A 16331-nucleotide genomic window follows, 5' to 3' on the forward strand; every position below is an offset into this window, starting at 1 on the left:
TTGATCTGAGTGCAACTACAAACATCTGGCTCTCTATTGTTAACAACCTACCTTCTTTACAAGAGCTTCGTTTGGCTCATTGTAAACTATCTCAAAACTCACCTTCTTCTTTTTCATATATTAATTCATCAACCACCCTTACTGTCATCGACCTTCATTATAATAACTTGAATGACACGTCAATATTTGAGTGGTTGTTCAACTTGAGTGGACTTGAGACCAACCTTATATATCTTGACCTCTCCTATAACCAAATGTTTGCTAATAATCTGCAACTATCTTTACATGCTATGAAACTTCTTGATAACTTATGTAGCTTGCAAACCTTGGACATGACAAATACCAATCTCAACTACAAGTTCTCTGACATCCTCCAATCCTTTTCTACATGTCCTCACAAGGCATTAGTGTCTCTACTATTAACTGAAAACCAAGTTTGGGGCACAATTCCGGATAGCATTGGGGCATTTTATTTCTTAAGGGAATTAAGGGTTGACGGAAATAACCTGAATGGGACCATTACTCAATCCCTTGGGAAACTTACGATGCTCGAGATATTGGGTCTTTCTTTTAATTCATTGAATGAAACTCTCACAATTGCCCACTTATCAAACCTTTCAAAACTACGTTTTTTGGATTTGTCATTTAACAAAGAACTTGTGGTTAACATTAGTGTTGATTGGATTCCTCCATTTCAGCTCGATACGCTACGTCTAGGATCATGCAAGATAGGCCCTTATTTTCCCAGATGGATTATAACTCAAAAAAACTTGTTGGGGCTTGATATATCCTATGCTAGTATTTCAGACACTATTCCTCTTTCCTTTTGGAGCTCGAGCTTGTTGTCGGAAATTGAGTATCTGTTAATGTCTCACAATATGATATATGGTATGATTCCAGATGTATCAACCATCTTTAATAACCTCCCTGAAATTGACTTGGGTTACAACTTCTTGGAAGGTGTAATACCCTCATTTCTAAGGAATAATGTATCAATTCTATATCTAAACAATAACAAGTTTTCAGAAGGCCTTTTTAATTTATTGTGCCCACACACACAAGTTATCAGAAGTCCTCTTTCCGATCTTGATATATCCAACAACTTGCTTTCAGAAAAGTTTCCGAACTGTTGGAGCTATTTTGATCAATTAGTTAACTTGCAGCTGGCGAACAATAGTCTTTGGGGAAACTTACCAACCTCTATGGGTGCGTTAGACCAACTTCAAGGTTTACACTTGAGTAACAATAATCTATCAGGGGAAATACCGGCATCCCTAGTAAATTGCAAGTCCTTGATATTTCTTGACATTGCAAATAACTCATTGGTTGGTCACATACCCCCTAGCTTTGGGCATAGTTTCAGGAATCTTGTCTTTCTTAACCTACAAAATAATGGTTTTACCGGAGTCATTCCTACAAGCTTTTGTGATCTTTCACAACTTCAACTCATGGACCTTTCTGGCAATCACATGTCTGGTACTATTCCAAGATGTTTATACAAACTGGTAAGCATGTCTAATACAGTTGGCAAGTCCTTTGCACAGCTGGAATATGATCTAGACAATGGTGACGGCGAAGATAATACACGCGTGATGTGGAAAAGAAATGAACAGACATTTGGTGTCAAAGATTCATTAGGATTACTTAAAGGCATTGATATTTCCAACAATAAGCTAGAAGGTCATATTCCAGAAGGTATATCAAGTCTCGTTGGATTAGAATTCTTAAATCTATCACGAAACAATCTTACCGGTTTTATTATGCCAAGAATAGGTCAACTGACCTCTTTGGAGTCTCTTGATTTATCACATAACCATCTTACCGGAGAAATCCCAGCAAGTTTGGCTCAAGTTAGCTATCTAACGGTATTCGATATTTCCGACAATAACTTGACGGGGAAGATTCCAGTCGGTACCCAATTGCAAAGCTTTGATGCATCAAGTTACATGGGAAATCCCGGGCTTTGCGGAGCACCGCTCCCTACATGTGCTGGAGATGAAGCACCCACCATCACGCCAAATGGTTACCACAAGCAAGACACGAAAGACGACTTTATGCTGGGACTTTACATAAGTGTGATACTTGGATTCATCGTAGGATTTTGGGGAGTTTGTGGCACTTTAGTTGTGAAGAGATCTTGGAGACATGCCTATTTCCGATTCTACGAAGATATTAAAGACAGGGTGTATGTTATATGGGTTGTTAACATAGCTAGAGCTTGGAGGAGATCTTAAAGCTATTTTCTTAATCTTTGTATCATAATTTTGCTATTTACTTGGATCCATAAGTTTTACTGCTTTTTTATAATTCCTGATCAATAATGAAGTTTGAATGTTCTCTTTTCTTTCCAGAGTAAAATCTTGTGTATCCGCTTTCAATATTACCGTGTTATAGGGAGTTGTTTAGGCATTGTGGTAACGATAATTTCTTGTCGATAAATTGGCATGTACCGTATATGCCAAGGGCTGTCCTATGAAGGTGGTTAGACGATTGAGAATTACTCCGTATATGCACAGGGCCATCTTAAGAGAGTCCTTAAAAAGTTATAGTGACCGACCTAACAAGGTCTCGTATGTAGTTGCGTAGCTGTCGGATTCCTTAACAAAATTAATCAAATCCTTAACATCACAAACTTGAAAGAATGATCAATTAAATTATCCAATTATGAATCTTATTTAAATTAATTATGATGTGATAAGAATCATACCAACTCATCACATTGCAATGTAATAAGTCAATAGCCATCTTGGGCGTGATTTCAACTGCAGTGGGCCTTATGCTCGAGTTTGCCCCCGGTAACTGCTTGCTAATTAAACTATTTATGTTCAGGGCCGAAGCTAGAGTTACTCGATTGATTGCATTCTTGGGCGTGATGTTTTGGACAGCTTCATTTGTTTCGATTTAGTCTACTTAATCGGAGGAGCAAAACAGTATGGCGTTCAATTCCCCGAGTCAGGCCGCGTGTCGTCATTACGCAGTATCTGGGTTGATAATACAAACTGTTACAGGTTAAACCTGGGATATTTGGTGCAGCTGCTGCATTTTCTTTTGGTGCTGCATCTCTTGGAATCATAACTTACCTTATTTCGATTTCCAAAAATAACAGGACAGAAACTCGAGGATTTTTGACAGCTGAACAAAGGATTTTTCCACAGCAAATTCCTGTGATGGTACAAGCTTGAGTTGCATTCAAAGGATTTTTCCAACCTTTTGAATTGAATGTATCAAAATCTATGATTCGAGCGGAAACTCGAGGCTACAGTTGTATTTATGTAATTATTTGTGAATTTGATCCAATTTGACTCATATTTCGTTTTCCCAATAGCTGAATAACGTCAATAAGTATTTTTACATAGTCATTTTATTCCCTGTAAAATCCCATTTCTCTTTTATAATCTAATTCATATTCACTGAACCCTTTTCTCGGAGATTTATTGTTATTTGTTAATCTTAGCTGTGCGTTGGGTAAAAACCCGAGTCAAAACACAAACTTCGTTCGTCTGAGTAAATGTTAAACATGAGAATTTGTCCAATTTCAACATTATTGTAGTTAAAACTCGGAGAAAAGAGGCTGCTAGTATTATGTAACATATCAATCATGCAATTTGAAGTCAATGGGTCAATGCATCTGCCAATAAGTCATCAGAATGAATGTACACCTATTTGATGTTGATGTTTCATTGACTACAAACTAGTTTGAATGCCCGTGCGTTGCAATGGAGTAATTAACTTATTTATAATGCAAAAAAAATGTTATAATGGTTTAATGTTTAAATTCTATGTCTAATGATTTGTTTACATATTATTAAAATATCTCTTTTAAAAAAAATAAAAGATTAATATATACGTGTGTTAACTCTCATTTATAATCATATAATCACCCCACCTTATACTAATCTTTCGATGTGGGACAATTCTACTATTTATAAGTAATATATTCACCAAACTTGGATTTTTTTTCTGATGTGGGACAATTCTACTATTTATACGTAGTATATATTCATCAAACCTGCATTGTTTTTCATTGTGGGCAAATAACATACTCAGAATTACACCATCTTTTTTGCACTTAGTTCGACATCCAACCAGATCCCGAATACAGACAATTGTTACTCATTATATCTAATAGTTATATTTAAATTTAATAATATGATCAAGTACTCTCCATTAATATTTGTACGTTGTTTTTCTTCAAAAAAATTTGAACATAATTGAGATACGGAAATTTCCCGTGGTACCCCTAATTTTGTCAGATTTTTCATGTTACCCCTAGTTTTAAGAATCTGCCTATGGTACCCTTGAGGTTCTATTTTTTTGCCCATGGTACCCCCTAATGTAAAGGTTGTTAAATGGACGTTAAGTTTGATAGTGTGGCAATAAAATAACAATTAAAAAATAATACCCCTTTATTGTTTTATTAGTACGGATATCTCTCTCTTTTAAATGAAAATTTAATTAACTATGTCATTATAATATTGGAAATTTCTCATGGTAACCTTGAACTTTGATAGATTACACATGCTACCATGGACTTTTGTTTTCTATTTTTTTTTATCATAATTAAAATATGTGCAAATGATAGGAACCTATACTCTAATGATAGAATATTTTTTAACACAATTCAAATTATATTATTTAAACGTAGTATATTTACCACACCTACATTATTTTTCAATATGGGACATATAAAATCTATAGGTAGAAAATATAATGATATAAACTTTTAAGAGCTCTCCAAGACAATACTTAAGAGACTCAGATCAAAAGATTTTGGATTGATGCCTAAGTTCCAAGGATGCCTCCTATTTATAATCATAGAATCACCCACCTTATGATATATTTCGATGTGGGAAAATTCTATTTTTTATATGTAGTATATTTATCACATCTATATTATTTTTCAATGTGGGACATATAACATACTATGAAATACACCATCTTTAATATGTGCGAATTATATGAAATCTATATATACTCTAATGATAGCATTTCTTACCATGAATCTAATAATATTATTTTCATAATTTTTTTACCGACATTATTTTGTCAAATGAAATGTAAAAGTTTTTATATAAAAATTAGAAACATCACTTGAATATAAAACAAGAAATACAGAGCATATATTATAATAACTAAAAGATTTTCCAAAGATTAACTTAGGTTAGAAATCATTATTGTAGAGACAGTAATACAAACTATTTTAAGAGCTCTCTCTGAGAATACTTAAGAGAATCAAAAGATTTTGGGTTATGACTTCTATTTATAATCATAAGATCACCCTGCCTTATGATTATCTTCCGAGGTGGGACAATTCTAATATTTATACATAGTATATTCACCACACTTTCATTACTTTTCAATGTAGGACAAATAACATACTAAGTACACCATTTTTTTTTTGCACCTACTTTGACATCAACCCGATTTAATAATGAGAAAATACAAATACAATACAATCTACACTCTAATGATAACATTTATTTTTGTCACAATCTAATTATATAATTTTCATATGATACTTTTTTGTCAAATGAAATATAAAGTTTTTATATCAAAATTATAAATATCACTTTAATATAATATAGAAAATGTATATATATATATATATATATATATATATATATATATATATATATATATATATATAACAGTTCTATTATTTATACATAATATATTCACCACACCTACATTATTTTTCAATGTGGGACATATAACATGCTAAAAAGTACATATCTTTTATATCAAAAAATTTTGGGTTAATACCTAAGTTTCAAGGATATCTCCTATTTATATTTATAGAATCACTCTACCGTATACTATTATTTCAATGTGAGATACATAATTTAATTATTTAGACGTAGTATGTTTATCATGCCTACATTATTTTTCAATGTGAAAGATATAATATACCAAGAAATGCATGTCTCTTCTTAAAAAAATCACTATTGTATACATATGATTTTTCTTTGAAGGTAAAACCACTTAGTCTCGATCATTAGATAGGGATCAGTAAAATCTTTAGTTTTGTACTGTGTCAGGAGACTACCATTAGTGAAACCTTTAGTTTTGTATTTTTTGATTTTCTTGTTCATGTTCTTAACTCTTTCCCGGGTAGTTCCCAACGATTTCCACTTTATTTTTTATATCATATCATAGATAATGATAGAAAATCTTAAGAGCTCTTTAAAACAATATTTTTAAGACTCAAAAATTTTTGGGTGGATACATAAGTTCCAAATATGCCTCCTATTTATAATCATAGGATCACATTACCTTATACTAATTTTTCGATGTGGGACAATTCTACTATATATATGTAGTATATTCACCACACCTACGTTATTTTCCAATGTGGGACAAAACAAACTAAAAATTACACAGTTTTACATATTAAGAAGTACACCATCTTTAATTTGTGCAAATAATATGAAATTTATACTCTAATAATAGCATTTTTTACCACAAAGCTAATTATATTATTTTCATATTTTTTTTAACCATATTTTTTTGCCAAATGAAATGTAAAATTCTGATATAAAAATTGGAAATATCATTTGAATATAATTTAGGAAATATACAAATTATAATAATTAAAAGATTTTCCACTTTATTTTTTACATCAAAAATTATACTTTCCTAAATTGATTTTTGATGATGTGGACGCTCTCAGATCGCTCGAAAAAACTCTCTTTTATATATATACTAGATTTAATGCCCGGGCGATGCCCGGGCCAACTTGTAATATCTTAATGCCCGGGCGATGCCCGGGCCAACTTGTAATATCCTATGATTATTATGTAATGATAGCCGCCCTATTTTCTTGGACGTAACTTTGTTGAACTGAACATATGGAAGCTTTACTGGACTTATAGAAGTTTAACTTTTCTGAACTGAACTTGTAAGAGTTGAACTTATAGAAAATTTGGTATGAATTGAGCTTAACTTTTCTAAACTGAATTTATAGGAGTTGAACTAAACTTAGGGGCTTAAATTTTCTGAACTGAATTAACACGAGCTTAACTTTTCTCAATGAGCTTATAAGAGCGGAATTGAACTGAACTGAACTGAACTTATGAATGAACTTTTCTCTGTTGCATTGATTTTTTTACGTATTCCTTCAATCGATTAGAAGTTAACTCAAATTCTTAATCTTTACAATAGTTTAACTGTTCAAAAAAGTTGAGCTCTCTATTATCTTATCTTGTGTTACATCTTATGTCTCATTGTCCCTCTAATAGAACCAACGTTTCGGTAGTTCAAAAAAGTTGCAGTATTATATATTGTTTGAAACCTAATTTAAATATTTAATAATTTCCCTTTGTAATTGTCTACGTTTTTGTTTTGGATATGTTTTACTTTCTACTTTACCTTTTAATAATATTATTTTCTTTTAAAAAATATTATTATAAGAAATTTTCCTCCGGTTGTATGTCGTTATTTATGTATAAAGTATATGTAAATATTTAGGTGGAGAGAGTAACTAAAATAAATAAAGTACCAATTAAGACCAACTAATATAAAGATGAACACATGTATTAATGGATTATCGACAATTTCAACAACATATAGTCTTATACGCCAAAAAACCACAAACATAATACTCCATAGTTAAGAGTATACACGTATAACTACTTGCAAATTAGCAAGGAATAATTTGATTGTCCATCAACTCCATCAATATCTTATCATGTCCTTTCTTACCTAACAACTCCATAAAAATCTCCTACACACACCCGGACCATGATTAGACAAAACAATATACGGGGTACTGGGGTAGTAAAGATCAAATAAGTTCATGGAATAAGATGATGTTGGGCTAACTCGGCCTGTTAGCTCCTGAGAGTATTATCATATTATATGTTTGCCAAAACCATAAATTTGAATCATGTGTTTCACAAAATCTAAGTTAATAATTAATATAGAGAATTCATACATGACCAACTTGAAATAATATAGGAGTATATATTAACACCGAATATATAAATCTTCAATAACCGTCTTACTTTACAAATGTCTTTCATCAACAATGGCCATATAGATGACCTCTACGAATGATGTCAATTGGCGGCAATGTAACAACGTGACTTCATTCTCATTCTCCCATGATTCTCAACTCCTATCAAAAGAACGAAATAATAAATTTAAGTTATGTAAACACAAAATATACCATAAATATAAACGTACACAATTAATGATTACCAGCCTATATAGATTATCAGTTGTTCATCCGTTTGCAAGGATAGCTAAATACTGCTCTCGATGTGTTTGCAATGCAAGCAGAATCATGAATAATGAATTCTTTATTCTTTATCAACAGTGCATATTACCTACAAACACAAAATCAAATGGTAAGTTGTTAGAGGACAAAAAAAATAAGAATAATAATAGAAAGTAAAATAAACATGCAGACTGATCATAATTTTGGTAAACGATTAGACAATAAAGAACTATATATACACATTTAGGTTATTGTGTTTTGTTAGTGTTGCTATTCTCATAGAATTGTAGTTTGTGAACAATTCAATAATAATATAATCAACTTCATGTGTATACGTAACACATACTCCGTATTCATTTATTTATATTGGAGTCTTTAATTAATTTAATATTGCTCTAGGTAGTTCGCAAAACGTGGACTCTGTATAATCGCTCGAAAAAAGCTTCCTTTATTAATATAGATAGATAGATATATATATATATATATATATATATATATATATATATATATATATATATTACGGGGTCTCTAACTAAAGATGCGGTGCGAACCGTACGAACTAACCAATTACAGTCATTCTCACGCGCGCTTTCTTATTTTTCTGCCCAACTAAAACAATTCAACACCCTCACACCACAAACCCACCGTAAATACTCTACTTCCATCGCCTCTCACACATCCACCGTCAGCGCCACTTCCACCGTCGACCACCATTTCCACCGCCGCTTCTACCACCATTCCCAAGGACGCATTTCAGTGTATTATAGAAGAAAGGTTAGTTTCATTTCTTATTTTAATCTCTGAAGATTTATTTAGTATTTTGAATCTATTCCATTGTGAAGATTTAAGAAGTGTTTTTATGAGAAAACATAAGATTATAATCAAAAAATTGATTTGTAGTATGGATTCTAATTAAAAATTAGGGTTTATAAAAATTGGTCAAATTTCGTGGGGTTAGTTCAGGGATGCTGCTGGTGGTGGTGCTGGCAGTAGGGGTGGTGGTGGTGGTGCTGGCAGTAGGTGTGGTGGTGGCCAGTTTGGTTGTCGTAGTTGATCTTTAGATCGTGGATACACGAAATACTAGCCCGGATACACATGGTATTACTACTGGATACACAAATCGATTTGTGTATCTAGTAGTAATACTATTTGTATCCGGTAGTAATACCATGGGTATCTATTGTATCTGGTACTTTTTAAGACGACTTCCATGGTTTTTTTTCCAAATTGCTACTGTATATGTTTCTGTTCAGTTCTATACGTGGTGTAGTTCTTCAAAGATGGTAACACATTCTTAATCTTTGGGCATGAATCCTTCCTTTAGTTTTACAAGATTCATAGAATGAGGATCATGACCCACCATCAAATAACAGCAAACGATGTTGAATATACTTTGTCCTGCATTCAGGTATTTCGCAGCCGCACGAGACTGAGTTTATGACCGATTTGGGTTAGCTTGAAACATAGTGATAGAAGCGGTGGTGTATGACCACTCTTGCATTTTCGTAAAATGGAATATTTTACTCCCTTCTGTGCATGACCACTCTTGCTTGGGTTAGCTTATTCGGGACTGTCTCGTAGAATATGACTATACAATGTTGTATGCGGGTTACATTATGTGACGTCAGTCATTTGTCAGGGTTATGTCGGACCAGTTTGTGTTACACGGAGTAAAGTTGTTGTCTTATTGAGTTATTGAGACTAGCTACTGACTGGTAGTTTACTGCTAGCGGTTCTTCACGCGGCTTATTTCATATTGCTTAACCAAGTGCTCCTGAGAATGTGAAAGCTGAGCTCAGAACAATTTATAGCCCGGTTAAGTTGTGTCAGATGGCATGCCAATTTTTCCTGAACTTGAACAAGCAAGAGTCTTTGAAGCATTGGGATAACAATGTTGTTGTTTTACATTGCCTTTGATAGTTGATTCAAGGTTTTTGAATTAGGATGGTGGTGTATGTCACAGGGAGACTCTAAACGCTACTGGTTGTGAAGCCATACACTTGACTGGTCGGCGTCAGGGAGTGTTGAGTTATGGTGGTTGATGCGGTGGCAAAGATTGAAGTGGTGGGTGTGGTGTTCCTCCGCAGTGCGTAATGGCGGTGGTATTGTGTGGTGTTAGTCGGTGGTGCTAGGGTGGTTATGGTGGTGGTGGTGGTAGTGGAGGGATGGTTATGGTGGTACTGGTAGCTCATAGTTTGTGCCTTTGGGGGTGGATACATGAAGTACTGTCACCAGATACATGTATGAGTATTATTAGATACGTGTATGATTTATGTATCTAACGTCACTCATACATGTATCTGGACAAGTAATATGTGTATCTAGGTAATGTAAGCAATGAATCAAAAGAGTCCTAAGCTGAGTAATAGTTCTAGATTGAAGATTCCTTCAGCAAAGCCTTTCTTGAAGCGACACTTCTCGTTCGGATCAAGGAGCAATAAATCAGCTTTAGAAAGCCCGTCTATTAGGGAAAAAGGGATTGTTCTGGGCAAAGTCTAGCAGGGTGTGAGCATCTTTTTCTATAGTTTGAGATTACAAAGGTGAGGAATTCTGTTCCAAATTTTACACAAACTTAGGAGAGACGGTCTTACATGTGAGTCGAATCAATAGCCAAACAATTAAATGAGTGCTGCAAGTATTTCAATTTGTTTCACATGTGATATTGTCTCATACGAGACTTGTAACCTGGATAGTAGAATCGTAATGTTTTGGAAACTGATACTTGCAGGAATGTTGCTGGTGCCTGTTAGTGTATTACAGTACTGTTTTAAGTACTCTGTATGAACCAGGTTTATGGTTATGGTTCATACTTCATACTAAACAATTAGCATTTTCGTATGTTCTTCTACATGTTATCAGTTTATCACTCGTCTTAATTCTTATGGCACACGAAGTAGGAAGTTGTTCCATTTTGTTTGTGTAGTGATGAGAATGGTTTCCACAATGTTTTCCTTGTTTGTGGTATAGGGGGCCTGATGAGGACGGAGGCTTGCAGTCTGCCAGTAGAGATAAGAATGACGAAGATATGCATATTTGCTCTTGTTTAAGCTTGTTTCATCTCATTTTGCAGGTTTTCTATAGGATTGATGTGGTCATGTGAAGACTGTTCTCTTTTCGTTCTTGCTCATACAAAACGCAATGAGAACTGAATTCGGGTCGTTTCTTAGAGTCAGTACACCTTTGCCGTATAAGGTGATATTGGTGGCTTCACACTGTAAAGAAGGATACAAAGGATATAGTATATGATAAGAAGACAAGAAGTCTCACTAGCTAGGTGATCAAATGTGTTCAATGTACCAGCATCGTGCCGGTTTCTGGTATTTTATTAATGTTAATGTACATCTACATTCGTTTGAAAACCGAAAATTGAATCATCATTTGGTATGGAATATAATATTCCAAGCTTCTGAACATCTGACACAAACTTGAAGCAATCTTCAAGTTTGAGTCCACCGGTGATGGGAAAAGTCGCGTGGTTGAAAGCACTGGTGTCGTGGTGAGCTACAATTTGGTCATCGTCGGATCTGCTGAGACTTAGGGGTGACGTGAGTACACTGATATGGGAAAAAGGAAGTAAGCTCCGACACCGGAGACGAATTTCAGAGACATCAGGGTAACTGAAAGAAGTTGTATCTATCAACTCTACAGTGTGAATTCGTGTATTTGGTACTGGTGTGTGAATTTTGATTTACATTTTCCTAATATTCTGATGTAAAAGTTCCATGATCTTAGAAGAGAAGTAGACATAACTCAAAAGCAAACCATTAGCTTCAATATATCAATGCAGCATCAAGTTTTGGTCTCAAAGATGGGTACTTAAAAAGCGGATGGATTTTAATGAAGGTCATGGACTTTCAAGCGGAATCTTAATAGAAGCATCATTTTTCTACAACAATGTATATTCAGGACCACAGATATATGTTGTTTTTAGGGGTGAACAAAAAGTGGTCCGACCAAGAAAACCGACCAACCGGACCAATGGCCCGGTCCTGGCCTGACGGATACATACTCTGGGTCCGGTCTCCGGTCCCAAAATTATGTGACCGGTCTCTCGGTCCGGTTCGGTCCACAATAAAAAATAAAACTAAATTTGCCTTATAAATTAGTACAGGTCCGGTCCAAACCGGAAAAACCGGACCTAAAGGGTTCCCGGTCCCGGTCCGGTCCGGTCTCCTTCTAACCGGTCCGGTCCGCGGTCTTGGGATATGTGGTTATCCGGTCCGCGGGTTCATCCGGTCCGGTCCGATTTTGGACCGGTGAACACCCCTAGTTGTTTTGACCTTTGTATAGATAGTACATTAGTACTCCCTCCGACCACAAATAAGGACCACGTATAATGATGTGTATCTAGTAAGGTAAAAGAATGTATCTAGTAAGGTAAAAGAGTGTATCTAGCAAAGGTAAATGAGTGTACCTAGTAAAGCAAATGAATGTATCTAACAAGGTAAAATAGTGTATCTACCTTGCCAGAGGTGTGTATCTAGCAAGATAAAAGTATGTATATAGCAAGGTAAAGGAGTTTATTTAGCAAGCGATGGAATGTATCTAATAAATTAAAGATAAGTATCTAACAACTTAAAGGAGTGTATTTATCTAGCAAGGTAAAAGTATGTATCTAGAAACTTAAAAGAGTGTATCTAGCTAGCTAAAGATATGTATCTAGAAACTTAAGGGAGTGTATCTAATTAATTTGTTTAGCTAGAGGTATGTATCTAAAACCTTAAACGAGTATATTCAACATGCTAAAAGTTTGTATCCAGCAACTTAATGGGATCAAACGAAGGGGGCGGGTAATCGAAATCTCGTTGTCTCACGCATGCATGTTCGTATGGAATATGTAAACCACAAATAGAATATACGCAAACTAAGTGTAATTGAGATCAATATTACTCCGTATGAGTTTATGACATACTACAAAATTAGGGTACCTCGATAAATAATACGGACTTGGAGTACATCGTAATTAATTAAAGTCTCATAATTCAGGTACTCAATAAATAATAAGAGTAATGTTGAATTAAAGTCACAACAAGGTAAGAAGTTGAATAATCTGTATAGAAAGTAAAAAGCATAGGGAGTACGGACTACGGAGTATACTTCAACTTTTAAAATCCTACCTTCGGTACAAGTGTACAACAGAAATTCTACTACGGAGTACATCAAAATCTATCTATAATCTCAATTTCATGAACAAACACCATTCATGTCATCTTCTATTCGAAAAAAGAGCCTAGATACACAAATATGTTACTGTAGATACACAAGTCCGTTGTTGTAGATACGCAAATATACTTGAGTATCCAGAAGAATAGATTGGTGTATGTAGAGTATTATTCTATGTATCCACCAACAATCACCATCTAATTCATAACCCATCACCATACATGACCCGCTGACCACCGCCTCCGGTGGCTCTCACTACCACCGTCACACACAACGGCCCTTCTACCCACATTTCCACCATCAGATTACTCGACTCACTCCCACTCCCACGAGCCCTTCGTCGACACTATCAGCTGACACCACTGATCATCGCTAGTCACGCCCAACCACTCCCATGACCACCACCACTCACTCCACTTAATCATAAATTACCACCGCCTACAACTCCATTGCTGCTTAGTCTCACACCACCTCGTCACTATGGGTTATTAGAAGATTTCGGAGTCAAATAGACCATTTCGACCAGGACTCATCCCACGGCCAGCACCACTCCTCATCCCCGACGACCAGCACCACCTCAGTCGGCGCCTCACCCCAGACGTCACCATCAGTAGTTGTCCTAACAAGACCAACATCAAGCAATGCACGAAAGGGCCTCCTGGTATCAGCTGGTTCAACAGAAAAATCCTCACCACTTGCCTGTCAAAAAAACACATTCTAAATGATATTGACCAAAGAGATTAAATAAAACTTTAAGAATAGAAGCAACAGTTATTACCTCAACATTGCCTTCATATTCTTGATCCATCTCAAGCATCTTCAACACCCTTCTGGCAAGTAGAAGCCCGGTGCAGTAAGCTGCAAGGATGTTTAGATCAGTGTTCAGGCTACGTGTGTACATGACATAAAACCTATAACAGTAGATAATTCTAATAGAATCAAGAAGCAAAATTACCAGCAGCATAGTTTGAAAGTCCAACTTCAAGTCCATAGCGAGGAAGTTCATGAGCATATGCTGAAGCAAGAACAATATCACCAGCAACGATATCCTTGTTGGTCTAGATATTGGTTAAGGCTAAATGCTTACATAAATAAATTCAAGAAAAAGGTGTCTATCGACATTTAAAGAATAAAGAGAAGTTTGCGGAAAAACTATCATGACTTGAAGCTTGAAAGTAAACCAAGAAAACGAGTAAAAGGATACAAATCGAACGACAAAACAGTTGAAGGTAATTGATGATATTCCCAGCAACGCGTCCTTAAAATGAACCTCATAACATCTGATTGTTTCTTATTCCATAGCTCCTACACATACTTGTACACCCCTGTTTCAATTCCAAATTAAAATAAAAATTCATCCATTTAATCACCATTAATGAAGCTTATTATACCCAGATTAATTAGGGTTAGACTTCAAATTTGGGGGAAACTTTAAAACAACGGAAATAATTAATAAAAATATGAGAATAATTACGAAATTAAAGAACTTACATGAAACTTGATCGAAATTGGAGGATTGGTGCGATGAATTTGAGCAGAACTCAATAACAGTTGTGGTTTGTGCGAAAGAGTGCGACAAAGAGTGCGACAAAGAGCGCGCCGTCGGCAGCTGATCGTGGTCGTTGGATGACAGTGGTCAGAGGACAGCGGTGGGAGGAAGAGGTGGATGTGAGGAGGTGGAAAAGACCGGGAGGTGAGAGTGAGAGTTGGGGTTGGGGTTTGGGTTTGTAAGAGTTAAACGAGCGTCTAATCTTTGGCCGTTTATTATTTTATCTGAGGGGCTTGTGTGTTAGTTCGTAAGTTCGCACCGAACTTTAGGTTCGCACAGGATCCTATTTCTATATATATATATATATATATATAGATTTGATTTACTGTTGGTTATTTCAACATCTACCCAACTTGTTTAGCGTATAGCCATAATAATAGTACGAGTACTATAGTACTCCGGTATTTAGACCTGGCAAACGGGTCAACCAGTCGGATTCAGGTCAATTCTATTTGAGTTTGTAAGAAACGGGTCGAGTTTAGATCGAGGAGGGATTATTATCAACTTTTTTAGCCATATCAGTTCGTCTGCGACAATATCGGGTCAAGTTGGCCAAGTCAGATCGGATTATTCGAGTCGGGTCAGTTTTGCCATCTCTAAATTAGTATTCCATCATTCTTCTCTATTTGAAATAAAGCATAATTCTAAGATTATCTTCAAACTTCTCTGCTTCAATGCGGTCCATCTCTATATTATTCTTCTCTATTTGAAATACTAGTACTATGTTTAATATGTAAGTTATATTAATTGAATGAATAATACATTATGAGGAATTGAGGATACATTATTATATACTCCCTCCATTCAACTCCACACTACCACTTTCTTTTTTCACGTTTGTCAACGCGTCTTTTATACGTTAAATATCGTTAGCTACGTATTTGCAAAAAATATAAAAGTTAGATATTTTTAATCTACTCGTAAAGACGAATAAAACAAGATCTCACATGAATATATTTTCACTTATGTATTGAGAGAAAATTGAAATTGAATGCTTAAGTGTGAATAGTATACAAAATAGATAATGGTAGTGTGGAGTTGAATGGAGGGAGTACTACTTAACAAGCTATTAGTTACCTAGAATCAAGGATAGTGTTCCTAAGATAAGGCTAAGAATAAGCGAGTAACTGAGTAAGTAGTTACAATCTTTGACTAAATGATACAAAATATACACAGAATAAGTGTACCAATTATTCTCTAATATCCCCCCGCAAGACGGACGGTCGGGACGAAAGACCGATTTGGACATGGGCATATTGAAGCGAGACTTGGACAGTGCTTTAGTAAGTGCATCAGCGAGGTGGTCGTCATTAACAATGGGAGTAACACGCATAAGACCGGACTGAACCTTTTTGCGGATAAAGTGGTAGTCAATGGCAACATGCCTCATGCGAGAGTGGA

General features: G+C 35.2%; 3 long non-coding RNA genes across 4 annotated transcripts in view; 2 read left to right on the forward strand and 1 right to left on the reverse strand.

The window, feature by feature from the left end:
* The window catches only part of LOC141606386 (uncharacterized), a 130794-nt gene extending 127379 nt beyond the window's left edge, over positions 1-3415 (forward strand). The window contains exon 2 of the long non-coding RNA XR_012526704.1: positions 3107-3415. This is a non-coding gene — a long non-coding RNA (uncharacterized LOC141606386). The remainder of the gene's footprint in view (positions 1-3106) is intronic.
* A 5372-nt stretch (positions 3416-8787) lies between these two features.
* On the forward strand, positions 8788-11920 carry LOC141606384 (uncharacterized). Of its 2 annotated transcripts, none has more exons than XR_012526702.1 (3): positions 8788-8992; positions 9627-10758; positions 11289-11920. It is a non-coding gene; the product is annotated as an uncharacterized LOC141606384 (long non-coding RNA). The 2 variants fall into 2 exon arrangements; XR_012526703.1 differs by having other exon boundaries at positions 8805-8992; positions 10182-10758.
* A 1335-nt stretch (positions 11921-13255) lies between these two features.
* On the reverse strand, positions 13256-15140 carry LOC141609350 (uncharacterized). The gene is made up of 5 exons (XR_012527372.1): positions 14873-15140; positions 14586-14706; positions 14337-14439; positions 14160-14239; positions 13256-14080 (listed from the first exon to the last, which is right to left on the reverse strand). It is a non-coding gene; the product is annotated as an uncharacterized LOC141609350 (long non-coding RNA).
* Positions 15141-16331: the final 1191 nt, after the last annotated feature.

Source organism: Silene latifolia, chromosome 10, assembly GCF_048544455.1.
Source record: "Silene latifolia isolate original U9 population chromosome 10, ASM4854445v1, whole genome shotgun sequence".
Taxonomy (NCBI): Eukaryota; Viridiplantae; Streptophyta; class Magnoliopsida; order Caryophyllales; family Caryophyllaceae; genus Silene; species Silene latifolia.